General features: G+C 33.0%; 1 long non-coding RNA gene across 1 annotated transcript in view; it reads right to left on the reverse strand.

Moving 5' to 3' along the window:
* Positions 1 to 5,757: 5,757 nt before the first annotated feature.
* Positions 5,758 to 19,513, reverse strand: part of LOC141564883 (uncharacterized) — a 235,703-nt gene continuing 221,947 nt past the window's right edge. Inside the window, exon 4 of the long non-coding RNA XR_012488777.1 lies at positions 5,758 to 5,972. This is a non-coding gene — a long non-coding RNA (uncharacterized LOC141564883). The remainder of the gene's footprint in view (positions 5,973 to 19,513) is intronic.

Here is a 19,513-nt window from a genome sequence, read left to right on the forward strand (position 1 = left end):
TAAGACCTGACTTTGATATGTAGCATGTTAACTATTCCTCCTCCCTTTGTGTCATCTGCAAATTTTTTATCCAAGTCATTCCTAAGTATGTTAACTAATACAGGGCCAATTATAAATCCTTGGCATCACTCCACTGAAGAACTGCCACATTGTTGTTGAACCACTATCAGTAGCCTGACTATTCAATCAGTTCTGAATCTATCTGACTGTTTTAATGTTTAATCCATATTTTCTCCATTAATTCCTCAAGAATAGTGTAAGAAACTTTATTAAATCTGTTAAAATCTAGATAAAGTATCATAATTCTCTTTGCTAATTTGGTAATATTGCTTAAAAAGAAAATCTTAATCTGTCATAGCCTGTTCTTTTTATTAAAGCTTATTATATATATATATATATATATATATATATATATATATATATATATATATATATATATATATATATATATATATATATATATATGTGTGTGTGTGTGTGTGTGTGTGTGTGTGTGTGTGTGTGTGTGTGTGTGTGTGTGGATAATTTTCAACATTCTTCCTTACAAAATCTTTTAATTTAATTTTTTTCTTTCCCTTCTCCCCACTCCTCCACTAGATGACAATTAATCCAATATATGTTAAACATGTGCAATTCTTCACTTATTTCCATAAATATCATGCTGCAGAAGAAAAATCAGATCAAAAAGGGAAAAAATGAGAAAGAAAACAAAATGCAAACAAACTACAACAAAAAGAGTGAAAATACTGCTGCACTGTAATCCACACTCAGTTCCCACAGTACTCTTTTTTGGGTGTAGCTGGTTCTCTTCATCAGAAGATCATTGGAACTGCTCTGAATCATCTCATTGTTGAAGAGAGTCATGTTCATCAGAATTGGTCATCATATAATCTTGTTGCTGTGCACAATGATCTCCTAGTTCTTCTCCTTTCACTTAGCATCAATTCATATAATTCTCTCGAAACCTCTCTGTATTAATCCTGCTGGTAGTTTCTTACAGCACAATAATATTCCATAACATTCATATTCCATAACTTATTCAGTCATTCTCCAACTGATGGGTATCCATTCAATTTCCAGTTTGTCTGTTCTTGATAAAGCCATGTGAGCCCTTTCTAATTACTCTTCTCTTTTTATATGTTTAGCCAAACATCTTTTAATTGAACTCTTCTTTAAATGATTTCTTCATTGTACAGATGACATGGGCCAAGTGGTGAACTTATTACTCCAAGGTGCATAATTTGGACTTGAGCCTAGGTCTTCTGCTTTCTAATATAGCATTTTTAACACTATCTTGATTTTGTTGTTGTTGTTGTTTGCAAATATTTAAACACAGTGCACAGGACAAAGTTTCCCAAAGTCATATAAAAAAGCAATAAACTTACTTGATAATTGGACAGAGTAGAACCAGTCTTTCTTTTTCATCTTTCTACTAAATAGTCAATCAAAACATGCATTTAGATCCCTACCACCATCTCTCATATGCATTTCATGTGTTATTTTCATGCTATTAAAATCTAAGTGTGTTATTTTATGGGCATTTCCCTCTCCCTCCCCCACCTTTTGTTGCATCAAAGCATCTAGGAGTGGATTGTTTGTGAGGAATAGAATTTTTTAAAGAGATCTCGTATGACAAGTATAGGTAGTTTTCCATTTACCTGCAGTTCTAATAGCAATAAATTGTTATCAAATTCCTTGGCCCTTTAATCACTGCTTTCCGAGCTTCTTCCAAAGATAGGCACTGAACTATTATTAATAAACATCTTTATAGTATGCGTTACTTTTTCAAAATACTTTGTCATAATTTCTGAGTTAACCTTACAAGATCCCTGAAGATTACATGCACTCTTATTCTCCTGGGGAAAATGAGGCATAGATGAGTGGTAATTAATTTGTCTTGAATTGGCAGAAATGGGACTATGATTCACAAGGTTCTGACTTCTCTTATAGCTCAGTGTCTATGAACCAAACTGCATCTCGCAAATCCCCAAGGCATCTAAGAAGGCATTTTTGTAAGTCATTTTGATAATCTTCTGAATAATGTTTTTATTTGTATGAATTTTCAAATGCAATGGGATGAGAGTTTCCATTTTTCATTCCTTTCTCTCTAATAAATCTTTTCCTCCCAATACATTGTACTTAGAGTCCTTATAGCTCTTGACTGGATCATTGAGTTATTTGAAGTATGGTGTTATAGACACCAGTTGCCCTTTGGAAGAAGGAGGCATTCATTGAATGTCCTCCAGAAATTAGAAGCTTCATCATCAGATGGCAGTGATTAATGATAGCTGAGCTGTTATCAGGAAAACAAAGCAGAATTAGTTAAGACCAATGTCCTCTCCATTCCCCTATGCCTCCCATGGACAGAGAGAAATGTCATCTAAAGAAACAGGGATGAATGGGGAGGGAATAACATTTATTAAATATTTACTACGTGCCAGCCACTATGCTAAGTGCTAGTTATACCAAACAAGCAAACAAGAAAGACCCTTCTCTCAAGGAGCTTATATTTTAATACAGGAAAACAACACAAAAAGGGGAGCTAGAATTAGAAAGGGAGGAGTGAATGACATGGTTTGCAAATGGTTGAAAGTATCATGTTTATTTGATCCTGGGAAAAATATGATAAATTTTTATCTATTAGGGTCCAAAATCTCCAGGGCAAAGTACCAGGAGCTAAGCAATAAATCTGTATATGTGAATATTTCAATTCTATTATAGTCAAATTGAGAACTGTTGAAGACTTTAATTTAAAAAGGTCAAAGTCTCCCATAGCATCCCAGGGCCATTTCCAGTAGTCCTGATCTGTTTTGGGCCACTGGATCCAAATGGCTCAGGGGGTGTGTGGAAATTGAGACAGATAACCTTACACAGCCCTCCCTCTTCAAATCCAATTCATTTGTATATTATGACATCATCTCCCTGATGTCATGGTTGTTTTCAAGAACAAAGGGCAAAGCAGCAACAACAACAATAATTCCACAATAGATATACATTGTAATGTTTATCTTTTTTTTTCTGGAAAAAAGCTGTCTACTTGTTACATTTTAAATTTTCATAAATTTTGCTCTTGAACTGTATTATTTGATGACAGAATAGCCATATCATTATTCAGTTTATTTGGCAGCCAAAACATTAAAATCTGAGAAAGGATAACTGATATTGAGAAACATTTGAAAATTACTTGTCTCTTTTCCATTATTCAGTGTCTGCTTGAACAATTTGGCAAAAATTTGTTTTGGTTTTCAGAATTCAGAAAGTTTGAAGATTCAGTAAAGAGTAAATTTTCCAGCTTCTCACAGATGAAATTTTTCAAGTATTTGATATAGTAATAACAATCTTTCTGTTTCCCGCTTTTATTTTGTTTCTTCTTTTGTCTCTCTTTTTGTATCTATCCTTGTTTGTTTATCTCATATATCTCTTTTTGTCTCATACTCAGTCTCACGATTTGATTCATGTGGGCAATTCTAGTAGAAATCAATCGCAATTTCTCAATAGTATTCTAGGGGAACTAGGACAAGTAATTTTCTCATTGTTCTACAAATAATATTGCATATGACAGGCCTGAACCCATTTTTAAAAAACTCCTGAGCTTGCCTCCTATTCAGTCTGCTAAACTATTTTTTAAATATATGAAGAAGCAATGAAGTGCAGTGACAAGACTGTTGAACTTGAACTTAGGGACAGTCAGATTCACTTAGTAATTTGTATGGTATGCATAAGCCACATCATCTCTTTGAGTCTATGGAAATTCACTAAAATCATATGTATGAAATTATAGACAAACAATGATGAGATAGCTGATTTTTGATATAGAACTTTGTAGTGCAAGAGGTATTGACATATATAATTTCATCTTCATAACAGCCTTGTGATATATAGAATAGGTTTTATTTCCCCTTTTACAGAATCAAAAATAAACTGAGACTCAAAACTTCTCAAGATTGTGTTGTCTGGAATGGCACAGTTAAGGAACAGAAGCAGAGTTAGATACCCAATTTCCCAAATCCCATTTCAGTATTCTTTTGATTTCACTATATTATTAATGTATTATTTGTATTGTGTTGTATTGTATTAATTGCATTATTAATCTTTTCAGTTACAATGCTGGAAAGAGGTGAGCTGTTTCTATTCACGTTTTCAGGGGGCATACCACTCTCTGGAATTTTTAATTATGGGTAGGACATTATTGGCTATGACCATATTTACTTGAAGTATAGCACTCAAAGTGCTACTTCTCTTAATATCTTTAGTGAAAGGCTATTAACCAAAGGCAAAGGACAAACTGTCTTTTTGTGATCTCTGTCTGCCAGGGATATTAACCTCCAACAAGATCACTAACTGATGTATATTAAATAGATATCAAAGGCTATGGCTTTATTCATTTGTAGGTAGAAGAGAGATCATAAAACATCCAACTATGTGGTGTGAGACATGAGGTCATGGCATAACTCTATTATTGAGGCTGCAGATTAGGGGGGGAGCAGGACCAGGTTGAGAAAGAGCTCATTTGGGGTATTTCCATTGGGGAAAGAGGTATTATCTGGTAGCTTCCTATTTTAATTAATCCCACTATCTAGGTATTAAGATCAGATAATTATACTTTTGAGAGAGAATATATTCTAACAGTACCTTCCAAATTTTGGTTTTCTGAAGTATCTTTATTTAAACTACATTTTATATATGTGGTATCCTCTTTGGAGTGATGTCATTTTGATGCTTATTTTTCTGCCATATCCAGAAGTTAATCTTAATTTGCTTAGATGAAAACTGATTTTTAGAACATTCTTTAGCTCCTTTTAGCTCTAAGTGTATACCATTCACTCTTGTTCCATTGTATGTGCTTTGAACCATGCACCTAAATCTCTCTCTCTCTCATTAATGACCAGTATCCTTTCCGCTTGGATCATCACCCTGACAATTCTGAAAGGAATAGAAGCTATATTAGAGAACCAGAGCTATTATCTAGCAATCTGGGCTTTTGGGCTGATTTCCACAAAACATGTTCAGGGTAAGTGGTGCTAAATGTACCCTCAAATCACCATTTTAAGAAAAATTCATTTGTGAATAGAAGAGAGAACATAAAACACCCATCTATGCAGTGTAAGACATGAGGTGATGGCACAAGTCTTTTGTTGAAGCTGCAGGTTGGGGGAGAAAGCAGGGTCAGGTTAAGGAGGAGCTCATTTGGGATGTTCCCACTGAAAAAAGGGATACTATCTGGTAGCTTCCTATTTTAATTAGTTAATACAACTATCTAGATACTAAGGTCAGATATTTATACTTTTGAAAGAGTATTTATTATATCAATGCCTTTAAATTTTGGTGTTGTAAATTAAAATCACAGTTGTCTACTCTAGTTATACCTCTGCACTATAGATTTTAGAATTACAGAATCGTAGAGACGGAAGAGAAAGCAGAGACCTTATGCATTTAAACAGAAATATCCTCTATAGCAATGGTGTCAAAGTCAAATAGAAATTAAGTTGTAGATAAAGTTCCCTAGGGACTGTTCATTGACACTTTTAAAATGTAAAATTATCTATGTTTTGTTATATTTTTATTTATTTTGCTAATTTTTTCAATTATATTTTAATTTGGGCCATATTCAGGAATGCTGTGGGTCATATATGATAGTGGATAGTATGTTTGATACCTCTCCTCTAAAACATGTTGGGCAAGTTGTTATTTAGATTTTTCTTGAAGTCATTTACTGAGAGGACCTGAGTATCTCCCAAAGATAGATCAATTCACATTTGGATAACTCTAGTTTTTAAGAAGCTTTTCCTTCAATCCAGCCCAAATCTGTCACTCAGAAACTTATAACCATTACTCCTGATTCTTCTCTCAGTGTTAAGTAGAACAATCCATCTTCCATATGACAACCCTTCAAATACTTGAAGTCAGCAGTCATCTCCCATACAGATCAGATATATGAGTGTCTAGTAGTAGAACTTCAGCAAGACAGCTACCTGTGAGAAGGAATGACATTTCTGAGACAGAAAAACACTCAATATTGTCCTAAATAGAGGGTAACATCATTGTCTCTTTCTTTAATAACAGGTGAACTTTGTGACTTGTGAAAGGTCCAGAAGATTTTGGACTTCCTATATTCCCACTGGTATCCTAATAATCTTAGGACACCTGATGATAGTGTCTAGGTATAAATTCAAATATTTACAAAGAGCCCAAATAGAAAATCAATAACAATTGTGTCTAAGGATAACATATCTACAAAAGACTATTTAGGAACTGAATTAGCCTTTGCCACATGTGCTCTAAATTTGATCCCAATGAATTTGTGGAAAAGTATGTAATAGACTTTCTCTCTCTCTCTCTCTCTCTCTCTCTCTCTCTCTCTCTCTCTCTCTCTCTCTCTCTCTCTCTCTCTCTCTATCTCTCTCTCTCTCTCTCTCTCTCTGTATTTCTGTCTATTTCTTTTTCTCTCTGTGTATTTATTAACTGTGTTACTATGCCATCTAACTCAAATAACTCTAAAAGCAAATTAATTTTGCCTAATTTATTGATATTAACTGATACCAAATTAAGGACATACCTATGGGATCTTTTGTTCTATAGCATAGGAAAACTAGAATACTCCCTAAATCTGAGAGGACAAGTATAATTTTTCTTCTGGGGACCAGAAGTGCCAGTGATTTTATATACACCACATTTTTGTTAAGGAAGTTGAGGAAGAAGCAGAGAGGGAAAACAGGAAATTATTACCAAAAGAGGGATACTGGTATTCAAGGCCATGACGGCAGCCTAGTTATGAGTACTATTGATACATATTGAGGGTGTCTTAAGATAGACTAAATATATGATTTCAAGTACCCATCTCCTAAATCCAAGTTTGGTCTCTATGATATTACCTCAAGTATAATTTCATCAGATTCGAACAGCCCTGTGAAGTAAGCAACATATTATATAGTCATAAATATTTTTAGATGGAGAAATAAGCTCAATATTTTCTCATTCTCTGTCTTTTGCTTCCTCTACTACATCATAATGAATTAAGAAACACAATACTGCTTTCATATATCTATTTCAGTTTCATTGTTAGTTCAAAGGCTGTGTTTAAAAGGAACCCCCTAGGTTTCATGGCAAGCTCTACTGTATCTACTACATTATATATAATAATACACGCTTACCTTCTTGCTTTGGTTTGTTATTTTTTTTCCATATTGGATTATGTTATGATGTGTCATAGAAATATCAGAATTTGATTGAAGTGTTAAGATCTGTTCAGTTTTGAGGGTAGTTATTTGTGCAAAGGGCAACTGGAGTAGGTTGGACCTTTTCTTTAAGCTTATAAAAGTCTATGTCTTTACAATCAGTCCTGGAGCATTTGAATATCTTCTTGTATGTTTCTGATAAGAGTATAATTATGGGTATATATCACTTCTTCATAACTTTTGGTGTCATTTTATATCTATTCACTTGGAAGACTTTTCCAGATGTCCATAAAATGTGGACACCAATTTCTCATTTTCTTATTGAAAAGCTAAGTATAATTGTATGTGAATAGATTAAATAATAATGTATCTTTTATATGATCTTCCCTTAATATCCTTTGGGGATAGATAATGATTCAGGCAGGAATCATTCCCATCATTGTAAAATCATCTCAGGATCTTGAAAAATTCCTTGGGGAAACCAAACCTACCTAACATCTGTTGGAACATTTTATTTACTGATGTTCTTAAATTCTTTGGGGATGTATTGAAAATGAAGAGCTAACGTATTCCCTTTGATTTTCATTACAAGAATCAGTCAAGCTCTCTATCATTTCCTCTTCACTAGGGAAAAAAAAAACATTTCTTTTAGGCTATTTTTTAAGACCCACTTGGAAGTCTTTATGAATGAAATTGTGATGTTTGTTGTTTATTTTGTAAATATTTCTTTTATTTTAGTAATACCAACTTAATTTGCTAAGGTAGCAGAGAAATCCACAAGTTTAAAGGGATCTAGCATGCAGCAGGAAAAATATTTAATGATTTATTTACAGGCTAAAACTTAAATGGACCAAATTCTGTTTCTTCCATAGTATCCTATCTCATGAAACACTCATTGAAAAAGAAGCAGATAACCAAAGTAAGAATTTAAAGCTGAAATGGATGTCAGAGGTCATATGCTCTAGTTTTCTTTTACAGACGAGGAAAGTGAGGTTGAGAAACCTGGTTAAGGTCACATAGAGCCATCTGATTTCTAATCACCAATCTTTTCAATACAGCACAATGCTTAGATGGATCAATTTGTATGTGTAGAGACTGGCAATCAGAGGTGAGTTTTGATGTTGACAGTGAATCAAGCTCCAGACACAAAATAATCTGTTTTGTCTATAACTCTTGGTTTAAATGTACTAATTTGGGATCTCATTCATTAAGAAGAGCAATATAAAGACATTTAAAGAAAAAGCTATAAACATTAACATAGCAAGACAATGATAGACACTTTAATTAAGGCTTATTTTCTTCATCTTCAAGTTTGCATTGTGTCAAATTTTGTACAATTGTATCAAAAAGATAGGAAGAAACCCATGTACTCTGCTAATAACAACAATATCCCAAAGGTATTCTTATTTATATTGGGAAACAGATTGTTCCTGAAATGAGAATGGATGATCATTATGAACTATTTAAAGTAGCAGAGATTAGGTATAATTGAAAAAAAGATCATTAACATTTTATTTGTTTATGACCATTTGTCCCAAACCTGTATCTAGGTAATATTTCAGAAAAGTTTCCAATGTTTTCTTGCTGAGATTTTCTTATTTTTGGCCATAATAGTTGAAATAAAACCTTCAATTTCAAGAAATACATTCATTTAGAAAATGCAAAAGTGTTTTTCTACTATTCATATTAAATAAATAGGTATGTAAATTTTGTGAGCATTGAAGAAAATAATGAGATGAAATAGTGAATAATGAATTAGAAAAGAATTTCCAAATACATTAATCTAAAAATGGAAGTATTATGAGTACTTTGTTGTCTTCTACCACTAAGCTAAGATCTTCTCATAAGAAATCGATATAGCAAATATGTACTAATTTCATTACCATGTGATAAGTACATGCTTGCTACATAGACCATATTCTTATCAGAGTAAGCACTCCCTTCATTAATGCAGACTCCAATTCTTCTGTGATTTAGTAGATTATTATCATGGATTTCTGTGGCTAAAAATATTCATCATCTGCTTTTCTTTCAATGAGCAAACTGTGTTGCCCAAGGCTCATCCTTTGATAACAATGATAAATCAGTATCATTGGGCTCATTCTCAAAGACTTTTCACCTTGGAAAAATTCTTGGAGCTTATATATGCTGGCATAGACTCATGGTGACGTTCATGAGTTGATGAAACATTAGCATAAGTCCCCATAACAAGATTATTGGAAAATCTAATAGTTCTCTTTTTGTACTAATTATAGACATTTAAAAACAAAGTCATGATATGCATAGGGAGTATTCAGGCATGTAGGAATAAATTTAGTATCCCATTTATAATTTTAAATAAACCTCTGGCTTAATTTTACCTTATTATCAATGAGAATTTTCTGGGAGTTCACAATTGACAAGTTTTAACCTATAATCTGCCTGAGAATTGGCAATGGATTTGTTCTTGGAACAGCTAGAAAGGAACAAACAAAAACTCTATTGCTCTCTCATCCAGCAACAAGGACTCATATCTGAAGCAGATCCAGTTTGCTAGGAATCCTCACTGAACAACAGAAGAGCAGTTACTGAATATATACAGTCACATATGTATATGTGCAATAGATCCTCCACTAAAATCCTATGCAGTGATTCATCATCATGTGAAAATGGACTCTGGGTTCTTGCAGTCTATGTTTGCCTTAACTGCAAGTTCTGAACAGATCCTGAAAATATGAAATGCCCTAAATACAGGGCTGTCTGTCATCTGAGAACTATAGTAGCACAGATTCTGAGTTCTTAGAACTGGAAGTGACTTTAAAAGATATATAGTTTGTACCTCACTTTATGGAGGAAAAAAGCTGATACCCCAAGGAGAAATGACTTGCCCAAGCTTCCATGCTGTCCTTATATGGTTAGTATCATAAACTGATTCATTTTCGAGTTCTTTGCCTCCAAATTCACCATGTTTTTCAGTGCACTGCCCTGATCAACCTAGCTAAATAAAACATGGCTCATCACCAGAAGATTGACCAGCAGGTGAATGAATTTTTTCAGCCACATAAACTCCATAAATCTATCAACTAAGGTTTGTTATAGAAAGATTATTATCTGTACTAGCAGAGGCAATAGCCATGCTGATGGAATCATGCCTCCCAGAAGTATTAAAGAAAACATATTATAGGAAAAGTGTGTGGGTAATCAACAGTATATGTGTATATATTCACATAAGATAAATTTAACATCTTTTCCCACCCAGCATGTACAGCTATGGTGATGTCTATATTATAATCTACTAAGAAAACTCAGTTTTGCATTAGTACATTAAAATAGGAAACATCCCTGTAGCAGTCAATTTTCTTCAGCCACTGCCCATTTTACATACTGACTTCAGTTCAAGAGTATAATCCAAAGGCCAAAGGGAATGCCTTGATTTCCTACATGTAGTCGTTATCTTAATAAAATTGGTATTGCACTTGGGTTATTTGCTTGATTCATGCTGCCTGGAATTTCCATTATGTAAATGCAGGCTTCCCACTAAATACTTCGTATGGCAATTGCTTTTTCAATTTAAAAGTTTGTCTCTTTTCAATTAAAAAAAATGCTTCAGATTTGCTAACAACTTTACTTGTTTGTAGTTTGTTATTCAGAGAACATTTGGGACTAGATTGACAGATGTGAGTGGCCCAGAAAATCTTCTGATTTCTACTAACCATAACTCAAATGATTTCTCCAGAGATTCTGCAAATGAATTGAGGCTCAGTTTCCTGAGCTTACCTTGTCTAATATGTCTCTATAGAAGCAGTGCAAATTAGTTGTTATTGAATCATTTTACTCAAATGGAACACTAAAATCTGATAATTTTTAGTCATAAAAGAGAAAAATCTTGAAATTTCTGCTTTCTTTGCTAAATGAGGCCACTATCCACTTTACTTCTTAGAAAGTGTTTATTACTTTATACAATAAAGAGACATACGCTTATTCTTATTCTGTTCTCACAATGAAAACAAGTAAATAGTTTCATCAAAGAAGTCATGCATTTAAAAATAGAAGCATCAGACTCAATTCCTAATTTTGGGAGGGGATTGAGAATCTGAGGCACATTTTTTTCTAATGTCCTTGGTTAATGGAGTCGATATATAAATTACCCTGATAAAATGATTTACTATTAAATAAATGGAAGGCCAAAGAAGTGATTTGATTAAATCCTATTTAACAAACAATAAACACTAGTATACACAGTGTGTGTGGGGGAAGCAGTGAAAACATTAATCAAAATGTGCTTGATTTTCGGTCTGCAAAAACATATATGGCATAAATGTGTTCTCAAGAAACTTGTTCTTTAGGGAATCTTGTTCACAGATTAATATGGAATAGTAAGAAAAGTGTAAAATAGAGGTTTTAGGAAAATAATCTCAAAAAATCTAAGAAAAGAGAGATTCTTTTTACTTGGGGAGAGAGAGGTCAGGGAAAGCTTAATAGAGGAGTAGGCACTTGAGTTGGACCTTGATGAAAGAGAATGTTGGAAATTGAAGTGAGAGTTCATATTATCTAACACATTTTTATTGTCTTCCATTATGCGCAATTTCACATAAAATAATTAAAACACATGTTGATTGAATATATAAGGGCTTCTATATAAAATTCTAACTCATCCTCTTTAATAGATGTTGATATTTAAGCTGTAATTATTTTCATGGTAGTTTTTTATTTATATTAATCAGGAGCCTTGCAATGGAAGCAGTGAGGGAAATTATTGAGCACCTGTTGTTGTTATTGTTATTGAGACATTTTCGGTCATGTCCAATTCTTCATAATTACATTTGAGGTTTCCTGGCAAAGATACTGGAGTGATTTACCATTTCTTTCTGCAGCTCATTTTATAGAGGAGAAAAATGAGGTAAATAGGATTAAGTAACTTGACCAGGATTACACCGTTACTTAGCATCTGAGGCCAATTAAATTCAGGAAGATGAGTCTTGTGGACTACAGGCCCACTAGTCACTATTAAGCACCAACTATATGTCACACATGGTACTAAATGCTTTACAAATATTATCTTATATGATCAAGGAAGGTGAGATAACCAAGTATATTCCATGATTTCATGTTTTTCTTTACCTTTGGATAGATACTGAAAATGACTTTTAAAATTTTTTTCTCCAAGCAGAACCTGTAAGTCATTCTTTCATTAGTCTATAATGTCTTCTATTTTTCCCCCCTGAGGCTGGGGTTAAGTGACTTGCCCAGGGTCACACAGCTAGGAAGTGTTAAGTATTTGAGACCAGATTTGAACTCTGGTCCTTCTGAATTCAAGGCTGGTGCTCTATCCACTGCACCACCTAGCTGCTCCTCGTTAGTCTATAATGTCCACATATCTTTTAGGAAAAGTGAATAAGCATTTATTTAGTGCCTAATATATGCTAGATTATGTACTAAGTACTTTACGTGTTTTAAATATTTTAAGTATTATTTGATCTGATCTAGTTGAGTGTATCACAAGTGCCAACACTGATTAACTCATTTCCCCCAGGATTATATTAACCTATAGATCACTGAACAAGGATTTCAAAGTAAAGTACTAACAACTAAGTGATTATTTACAGAAATTCAACAAACTAGATTATTGTATTCGCCTTGCTCCACTTCTTTGACTCTCATTTTGGGAATGCTTACTTTCACCTCTTAGTTTCCCTGGATATGTTCAAGAATTAGCTCAAATCTCACTTTCTACCAGAAGCCTTTCCTATGTGTAAGGTCTTTGATGTCAGGAGCTAGTTTTGCCTGTTTTGTTTTGTTTTTTTATTTTAAATTCTCTAGCACATAGCACCATGCTTAGCACGTTAAACATTTGATAAATGCTTTACATTTATTAAGTTATATATAGCATTGGGGTCATATTTGGCCATCTAGTTCCTCTTTACTACCTTGCTCCCAATCTACTGAATTATCAATCAAAATTTCCCATATTTCTCCCTTTCTAGCCCACATTTACCACTGTCATTACCTTGATTGTAGCTCTGATCACCCCCCCATCATCTGCACTGTTATTTGTATAACTCCACCTCTGTTTTCCTGTTTCTCTTCTCTCCAAATCAATCTTTATATAACAGCTTTATCATCACTGAAGAAGGAAAAGGAGGAAGTACAGGACTAAAAGCCATTAAATTTTTTCCCCATGGGTAACCATGACCAAATAAACAGCTTTTCCATATTTAGCTAAATTGATCATCAAATAGCTGACAAAGTCTCTATAGTTGGCACCCCTACATGCCTCATAAATTAAAGATAGGATTTTTTGAAAGGATCTTACAATCCATAGGTCTAAACAAGGAAAGTGCATTTCATCAAGTTCAGGATACTCACATTTCTTAAGGACATTAGTGTCTAATTGTAAAACTAATCTTTTTGAGCTGAACAAACATTCACATTAGAGGTCAGTAAAAATGAAACTAGATTTGTAAAGCTTACGCTTAGAAAGCAAAAATCATGACCATGAATGCTGTCTTACTGTTATGGAGGACAATTGAGTTTAAACAATAAGAAAGTTTCTTAATTAAATATGTAAACCATTCCCAACCCTTTAAAAATAACTAAAGATTATGTAAATTAAGACTTCAAGATTCAGGATATTAAATAATAAGCTTCATTCAATGATCTTAGTAAAACCAGGTTATAAAGTTTTCTTAAAAAGATTACACACACATTTGTCCAAAATGAAATAAAAAACAGTTATAGGGACAGGAGATAGTTACTGGGCTTTTGTATACAGAAAACCTGAAGAAGAAGAGAGAATACAATAGTGCGATCTTATTGAGAGCAACAAATTTGCTTCACAGACTAGCAATTGGAGGGTTTTGCCATCAATGGAGAGTCATTGAGGTTACCAGCAGCAGCAAAGAGCTGCATATAATATTTTAAAGTTTTGACATCTCAATGATAAATGAAAATTAAAGTTTAAAAACTCTACTTAAAGTATAAGATGATAGCCTATGTTAGATGATGATAGAAAAAATTCAATTCCAGTTGGTTTAATGAAGGAAGTATTTAATATGCAGTTAAATATTTATAGATATTCAGCCTTTCCCCCCCTAAAAATGTATGAAGTGGTTTATAATGAGAAATTTGCAATTTATCAATTAAAAAACAGATTATTGGCAAATAAGCTCTCCTGGAGCTGTGATTTCATTGACAAGTGGAACTCTGAGTGAGGAAATCCCCTCTAGTAATGCAGATTAACAACTGTTTTGCAAATCATCATTTTAGAGAATGGCATGGTTTAACCATATTAGAAAACTTGTACAGAAGGCACTTGAACTCATGTCCTTCTCACTCCAAAACTGATTTTCTATCCACCATTCCGTGTCTATTGATTTCAACAAAGAGCAATAAGTAGTGGGTTTGTTGTTGTTATGAAAGGAGTATATTATTTGGGCACTAAGTTATCCAGATCTGTGTAGTTCCTAGCTAGTTGGTTCACAAAAGACATCTATTCACTTGATGGAAACTACATAAATTGCAGACATAATACCTAGGAACAAATTATAAACATCTATGGGACTAGTCTTCTAAAACTAAAATGAAAGAAAACATTAAAGAAAAGATGAGGAGTATGAACTTTCTCCTGAGCAATTGTAGGTTTTAGGGTAGGGAAGCAAGATGATGAAATTGGTGTTTGAGGAAGATTAATTTAGTCGTAGTGTGAAGAATAGATGGGACTGGAATAGAAAAAACCTGAAAGACTATATATTAAACTATTATAGCAACACTATTTTGTAGTTATAAGAGCCTGAATTAGAAGAGGTATAGTATGAATAGAAAGGAAGGAATGGGTGTGAATGGCATTTTGAAAGAATAATCAGCAAGAGATAATAATGGATTGGAAATAAGGGGTTAATGGTAAGAGTTGAAGACAATTCTGAGCTTTTTAACTTAGACTGCTGTGAAATCTCTGCCTTTGTTGAAAGTTTCATATCTAGTTTAATTTTGAACATACTGAGTTTGAGAAGTTTATGGGATATACATGTAGTGAATTCTTATGGAGACTTGGATCTAAAATTCAAGTTAGAGGCTGTGGTGAAAAATATAGATTTGAGAGTTATATGAATGGGAATGTCACTTGAATCTGTGAAACAAATCCAAGTCTTTACTCAGCCAGAAACTATATAGAGAGAAGAGCAAATGATGATGCATGTCTACAGTTAGAACTTGGAAAAGGAAGAAAAACAAGTCATGGAAGAAAGAGAAGAAGCAGGAAAGTAAAAAGAAAGGGGGAGATATCAGAGAACTACTCTGAGAGAGTAGTTTCTTTAAAGAGTTGGGGACTGAAGCTAGATTACAGAAACTTAAAGAGGAAGAATGGTAAATCAGTGCAAATTAATCATTACAACTTGTTCAATGTACTTGTTTAGTGGCACAGTATAAAGATTAAAACGTTACTTCTAACATTGTTGACATCTACAGCTTCTCAAAAAATAAAAAAAGTCAAATACATTACAAAAGACTTGTTTGGTCCCAAAGGATAGAACTAGCAGGAAATTGAAAAGAAGCAATTTTAGATTTGATATCAGGAAATGCTTTCTAATAATTAGAACTGTCTGAAAGTAGAATAGGTTACCTCGAGGGACTCATCTTTTTTAGTGGTCTGTGGCAGATGCTGGGTGAGGACTTTTCATGGTTCTAGAAAGGATTCATTGTGATTACAAGTTGGACTACTACATTGACTCTGAGGTCCTTCCCAACTCTTAAATTTGTCATTCTGTGAAGGTGGACTTCATAAAATTCATATCTAAATAAGATGTTATTGGATTGCATAGTACATGAAATTACAGAGTTTATAGGTGACTACAACCTAAATAACCATGAACTATTAAGGACCAAACCATGGAATTATGGTTCTACTTAAGAATATAGAGAAACAAAGGTAGCTAGGTGGCTGTACTCTGGAGTCAGGAGAACTTGAGTTCAAATTTGACCTCAGACATTAGCTGTGTGATCTTGAGCAAGTAATTTAACTTTGACTGCCTAAAAAGAAAAAAAGAAATAATACCGAGAAGCATATAGTGTTTACAGAAAGGAAGAGAATCTCAGAGAGAAGAGGGAACAATTCAATAATTGCTAATAAGAATACTTAAAATGTCTAGATTCAATCAAGTTGCATTGATGTGGACTCTTACAATATTACTTCAAGAGACCTTAGAGATGGTTTAGTTAGACTAAAGTTAGAGTTAGACTAACTCTGTCTTATAAATGTGTAAGTTGAGATTTAGAGAAGTTAAACACTTCATGGTCACACAGTTAAATTAGAATAGAGCTAGAACTAGAAGCCAGCTCTCTCCAATGTGATATTCTATCTATTATTCTATACTGCCTCAACTTAATACGTGTGATGAATCAGTGCTTCAGTTACATCAAATTTAAGTGGTAAAGGCTCGAAATGAGATAGAACAGTCTTTGAGATTTTCAAGTAGATAGCAGTTGGAGCTAATTAGATAATTCAGTGGATTTTCTAAAAAAATGTTCAAGTAAAAGATTCAGGGTTGTGAAACTGCTGCTTTTATTAGCTCTGTTTAGAAGAAAAACTAAAAAAAACTGACTAGGTCAATATAAAATTATATTATTGCTTTTTGTCACTTCAAAATTCTTACTACGTTTTATTCTTTTTTGAGACTGTTAGCATATAGTCTTGTCAATACTGGGCTTCCCAGATGATCTTAATACATAGCATGATGTATGAATTATATGAGAAGAAGTAAAATACAAAAAGTCATGTCAAGTTATGGGTTGTTGGTTAAGTGCTTCTTTGTGACTAGCACTGTGTAAAGTACTTGACAACAGATGAAGAAGCTATACTTATATTGATTTTCATTGACAATGCTTTTACATGCATTATATAAAGTGATCTTCACAATAACCATGTGAGGTAGGTAGTACAAGTATTACTGGAATTTCTTATTTTATAGGTGAAATATTAAAAATTTGACTGACTCAAAGAATATTTGAGTATTTTACTTGGTTCTCTTCATAACTTGGTCCATCTTACAGATTAGGAAACAGAAGATCATAGTGTTAAGTAATTTACTCAAGTCCCCATAGTTTTAAGTAAACAAAATAGAAATTCAACTCAACTCTTCCAAAGACAAATTTGACTATATCATATAAAGACCTGTCTTCTATTAAAGGAATTTACAATTGGCCCTGTGGATGAAAAAACAAAACAAAAACAGAGTAAAATTATTAGAGGAAATGAAAAGGCAATATATAATCAAGTACTAAAAAACATTGTAAGTCATAAGTATTCAGAAACAATGTTCATCAATTTTACAAAAGCATTTGATGACATTGGTAAATAATTGCTAAATAATGTTGAATGCCCAAATAAGTTACTTTTATAGTGTCTTTTTGGATCAAGGGCTCCAATGCCCAAGCCATTTGTCATCATCAAAGAAGTAAAATCAAACTATGTAATACTTCCAGAGTTAATCAATTTATTTATGCAGCCATGCTTGAGAACACAACTAGAAATCTGGAACCATTCTCTTAGAAAACTCATCAGGTTATAAACAACATTAAAATCCATCCTTGAAAACTTCATTCAAAAGCATTCATATGACAATGACTGCTTTGGAAATGAATATACAATTAGTTTTCATGCATGTTTTGCTTTGTTTTATTTGTTAATATACCTACAAAGAAATATTAGCCTAAGTACAACTGAGAATGGCCATGTGTCTACTTGTAGAACAGGTATCTTGCAGATGGTCAAGGATATTAATAGGTCAATAATATCAATATTGTCACAGTTGCTTTAGAATTCTGTGGTATAGGAAGCAGATTGGCAATTATTGTTATAATTATTGATATAGTTCTTATGTAGAGATCGTACCTTCCTAAGGGCTATGATTTATTAAGAGACATTAAGTAATAAAGAAACATGGATAGGTACTTAAACCAAGTAAAAAAAGATTATGAAGAAGATAATAGCTAGTCATTTCTGTGTTCAAGGAAAAATAAGGAGAAAAAAAAGCTTTTGATTGGACTCTTCTCAAAAACTGTCATCATTTTCTGGTTTTGTCTAGTCTTTGTTCCAAATCACACAATGTTTTGTCTTTTCTTAGTTTCAATTCTAAAATGACACCTTCAAAACTTGGGAGAAAATCATTGAAATCCACAAATAAACTAATTTCTTCTGAACAAATTGAATCTTTCATTAAAATGTTTGGTATGAGAACAATTCTTTTCCAAATATTAGTTTAAAATCTATCTGATCCTCTTAAAGGTGCAGTTCAGTCCACAAGGTCTTTGTGATCCCTAACCTCAGAAAACTTGTGCTATACTTATTAGTATATAATTGATAACATGAGACAGCATGGCATAATAGATAGAAATTTAGACTTAGAATTGGAAAACCTAGGTTCAAATTTTTTTTCAAATACTTATTAACCAGGTGACCCTTTAGAAGTCATTTAACCTTGATGTGACTCAGTTAGCCCCTTAGCACTTGTTTACTAAGTCATAGATAGATTCTGAACTATTTCTGGTAGAAGCAGTTCCCATTAGGAGATCCTAATATTGATGTATACTTTTTGGATTCACATATATAATGAGTAATATTGTTAGTATATTATTATTGTTAGAGGAGATGCTAAAGACCAAAAGAAAGCTTTCCTTGGCCCCAAATGTTCCACAGACCATATAAAGAGAACAATTTGCCATACAAAGTATGCTGTTTGCTAAGTAAAGTTAAGTAGACAAAATAGAAATTAAATTCAACTATTCCAATGATAAATACCATATAAAGAACAGCTTCTAATGCCAAGCACATATAAATATAGAGCAGCCAACACCTCCTCTTTCTTTTCATTCTCTTCTTCCTTCCACTGCTAATATACTCCATCACCACTGTTACTGCTACTGCTACTGCTCCTATTAGTAATACTACTCTCCTTCTAATAATCATCCTCACTTAAGATAGAAGGAAATGATCAAGATACCATGAATTAAATAATAGTCTACAGCAAACTCCATTTCACTGTTATACAATTAAGTAGAAAATGAAAATGATACAGAAGTCCAGTACATTTATTATTTATTAACTATTTTAGAAAATAATTTGGTACTAAGGAATAAATTGCCACTATTAAGGTTGCCTCAAATGATATCTATTTTATATTTGTATCATAGAACATTCTTTGGAGGAAATAGAAAGCTACAAGATATATTTAATAATCTTTAATTATTCATATCAACCAAGTCCTAAAATGGGGAGATGAACATTTACTAAATATGTTTAATAGTGCTGTAGTTAAATTTAAAAGTATTCATTAGGTATTTACTCTGCACTCAAGGGTACAAATAGA

The sequence above is a fragment of the Sminthopsis crassicaudata genome, chromosome 3, assembly GCF_048593235.1.
Source record: "Sminthopsis crassicaudata isolate SCR6 chromosome 3, ASM4859323v1, whole genome shotgun sequence".
Classification (NCBI taxonomy): Eukaryota; Metazoa; Chordata; class Mammalia; order Dasyuromorphia; family Dasyuridae; genus Sminthopsis; species Sminthopsis crassicaudata.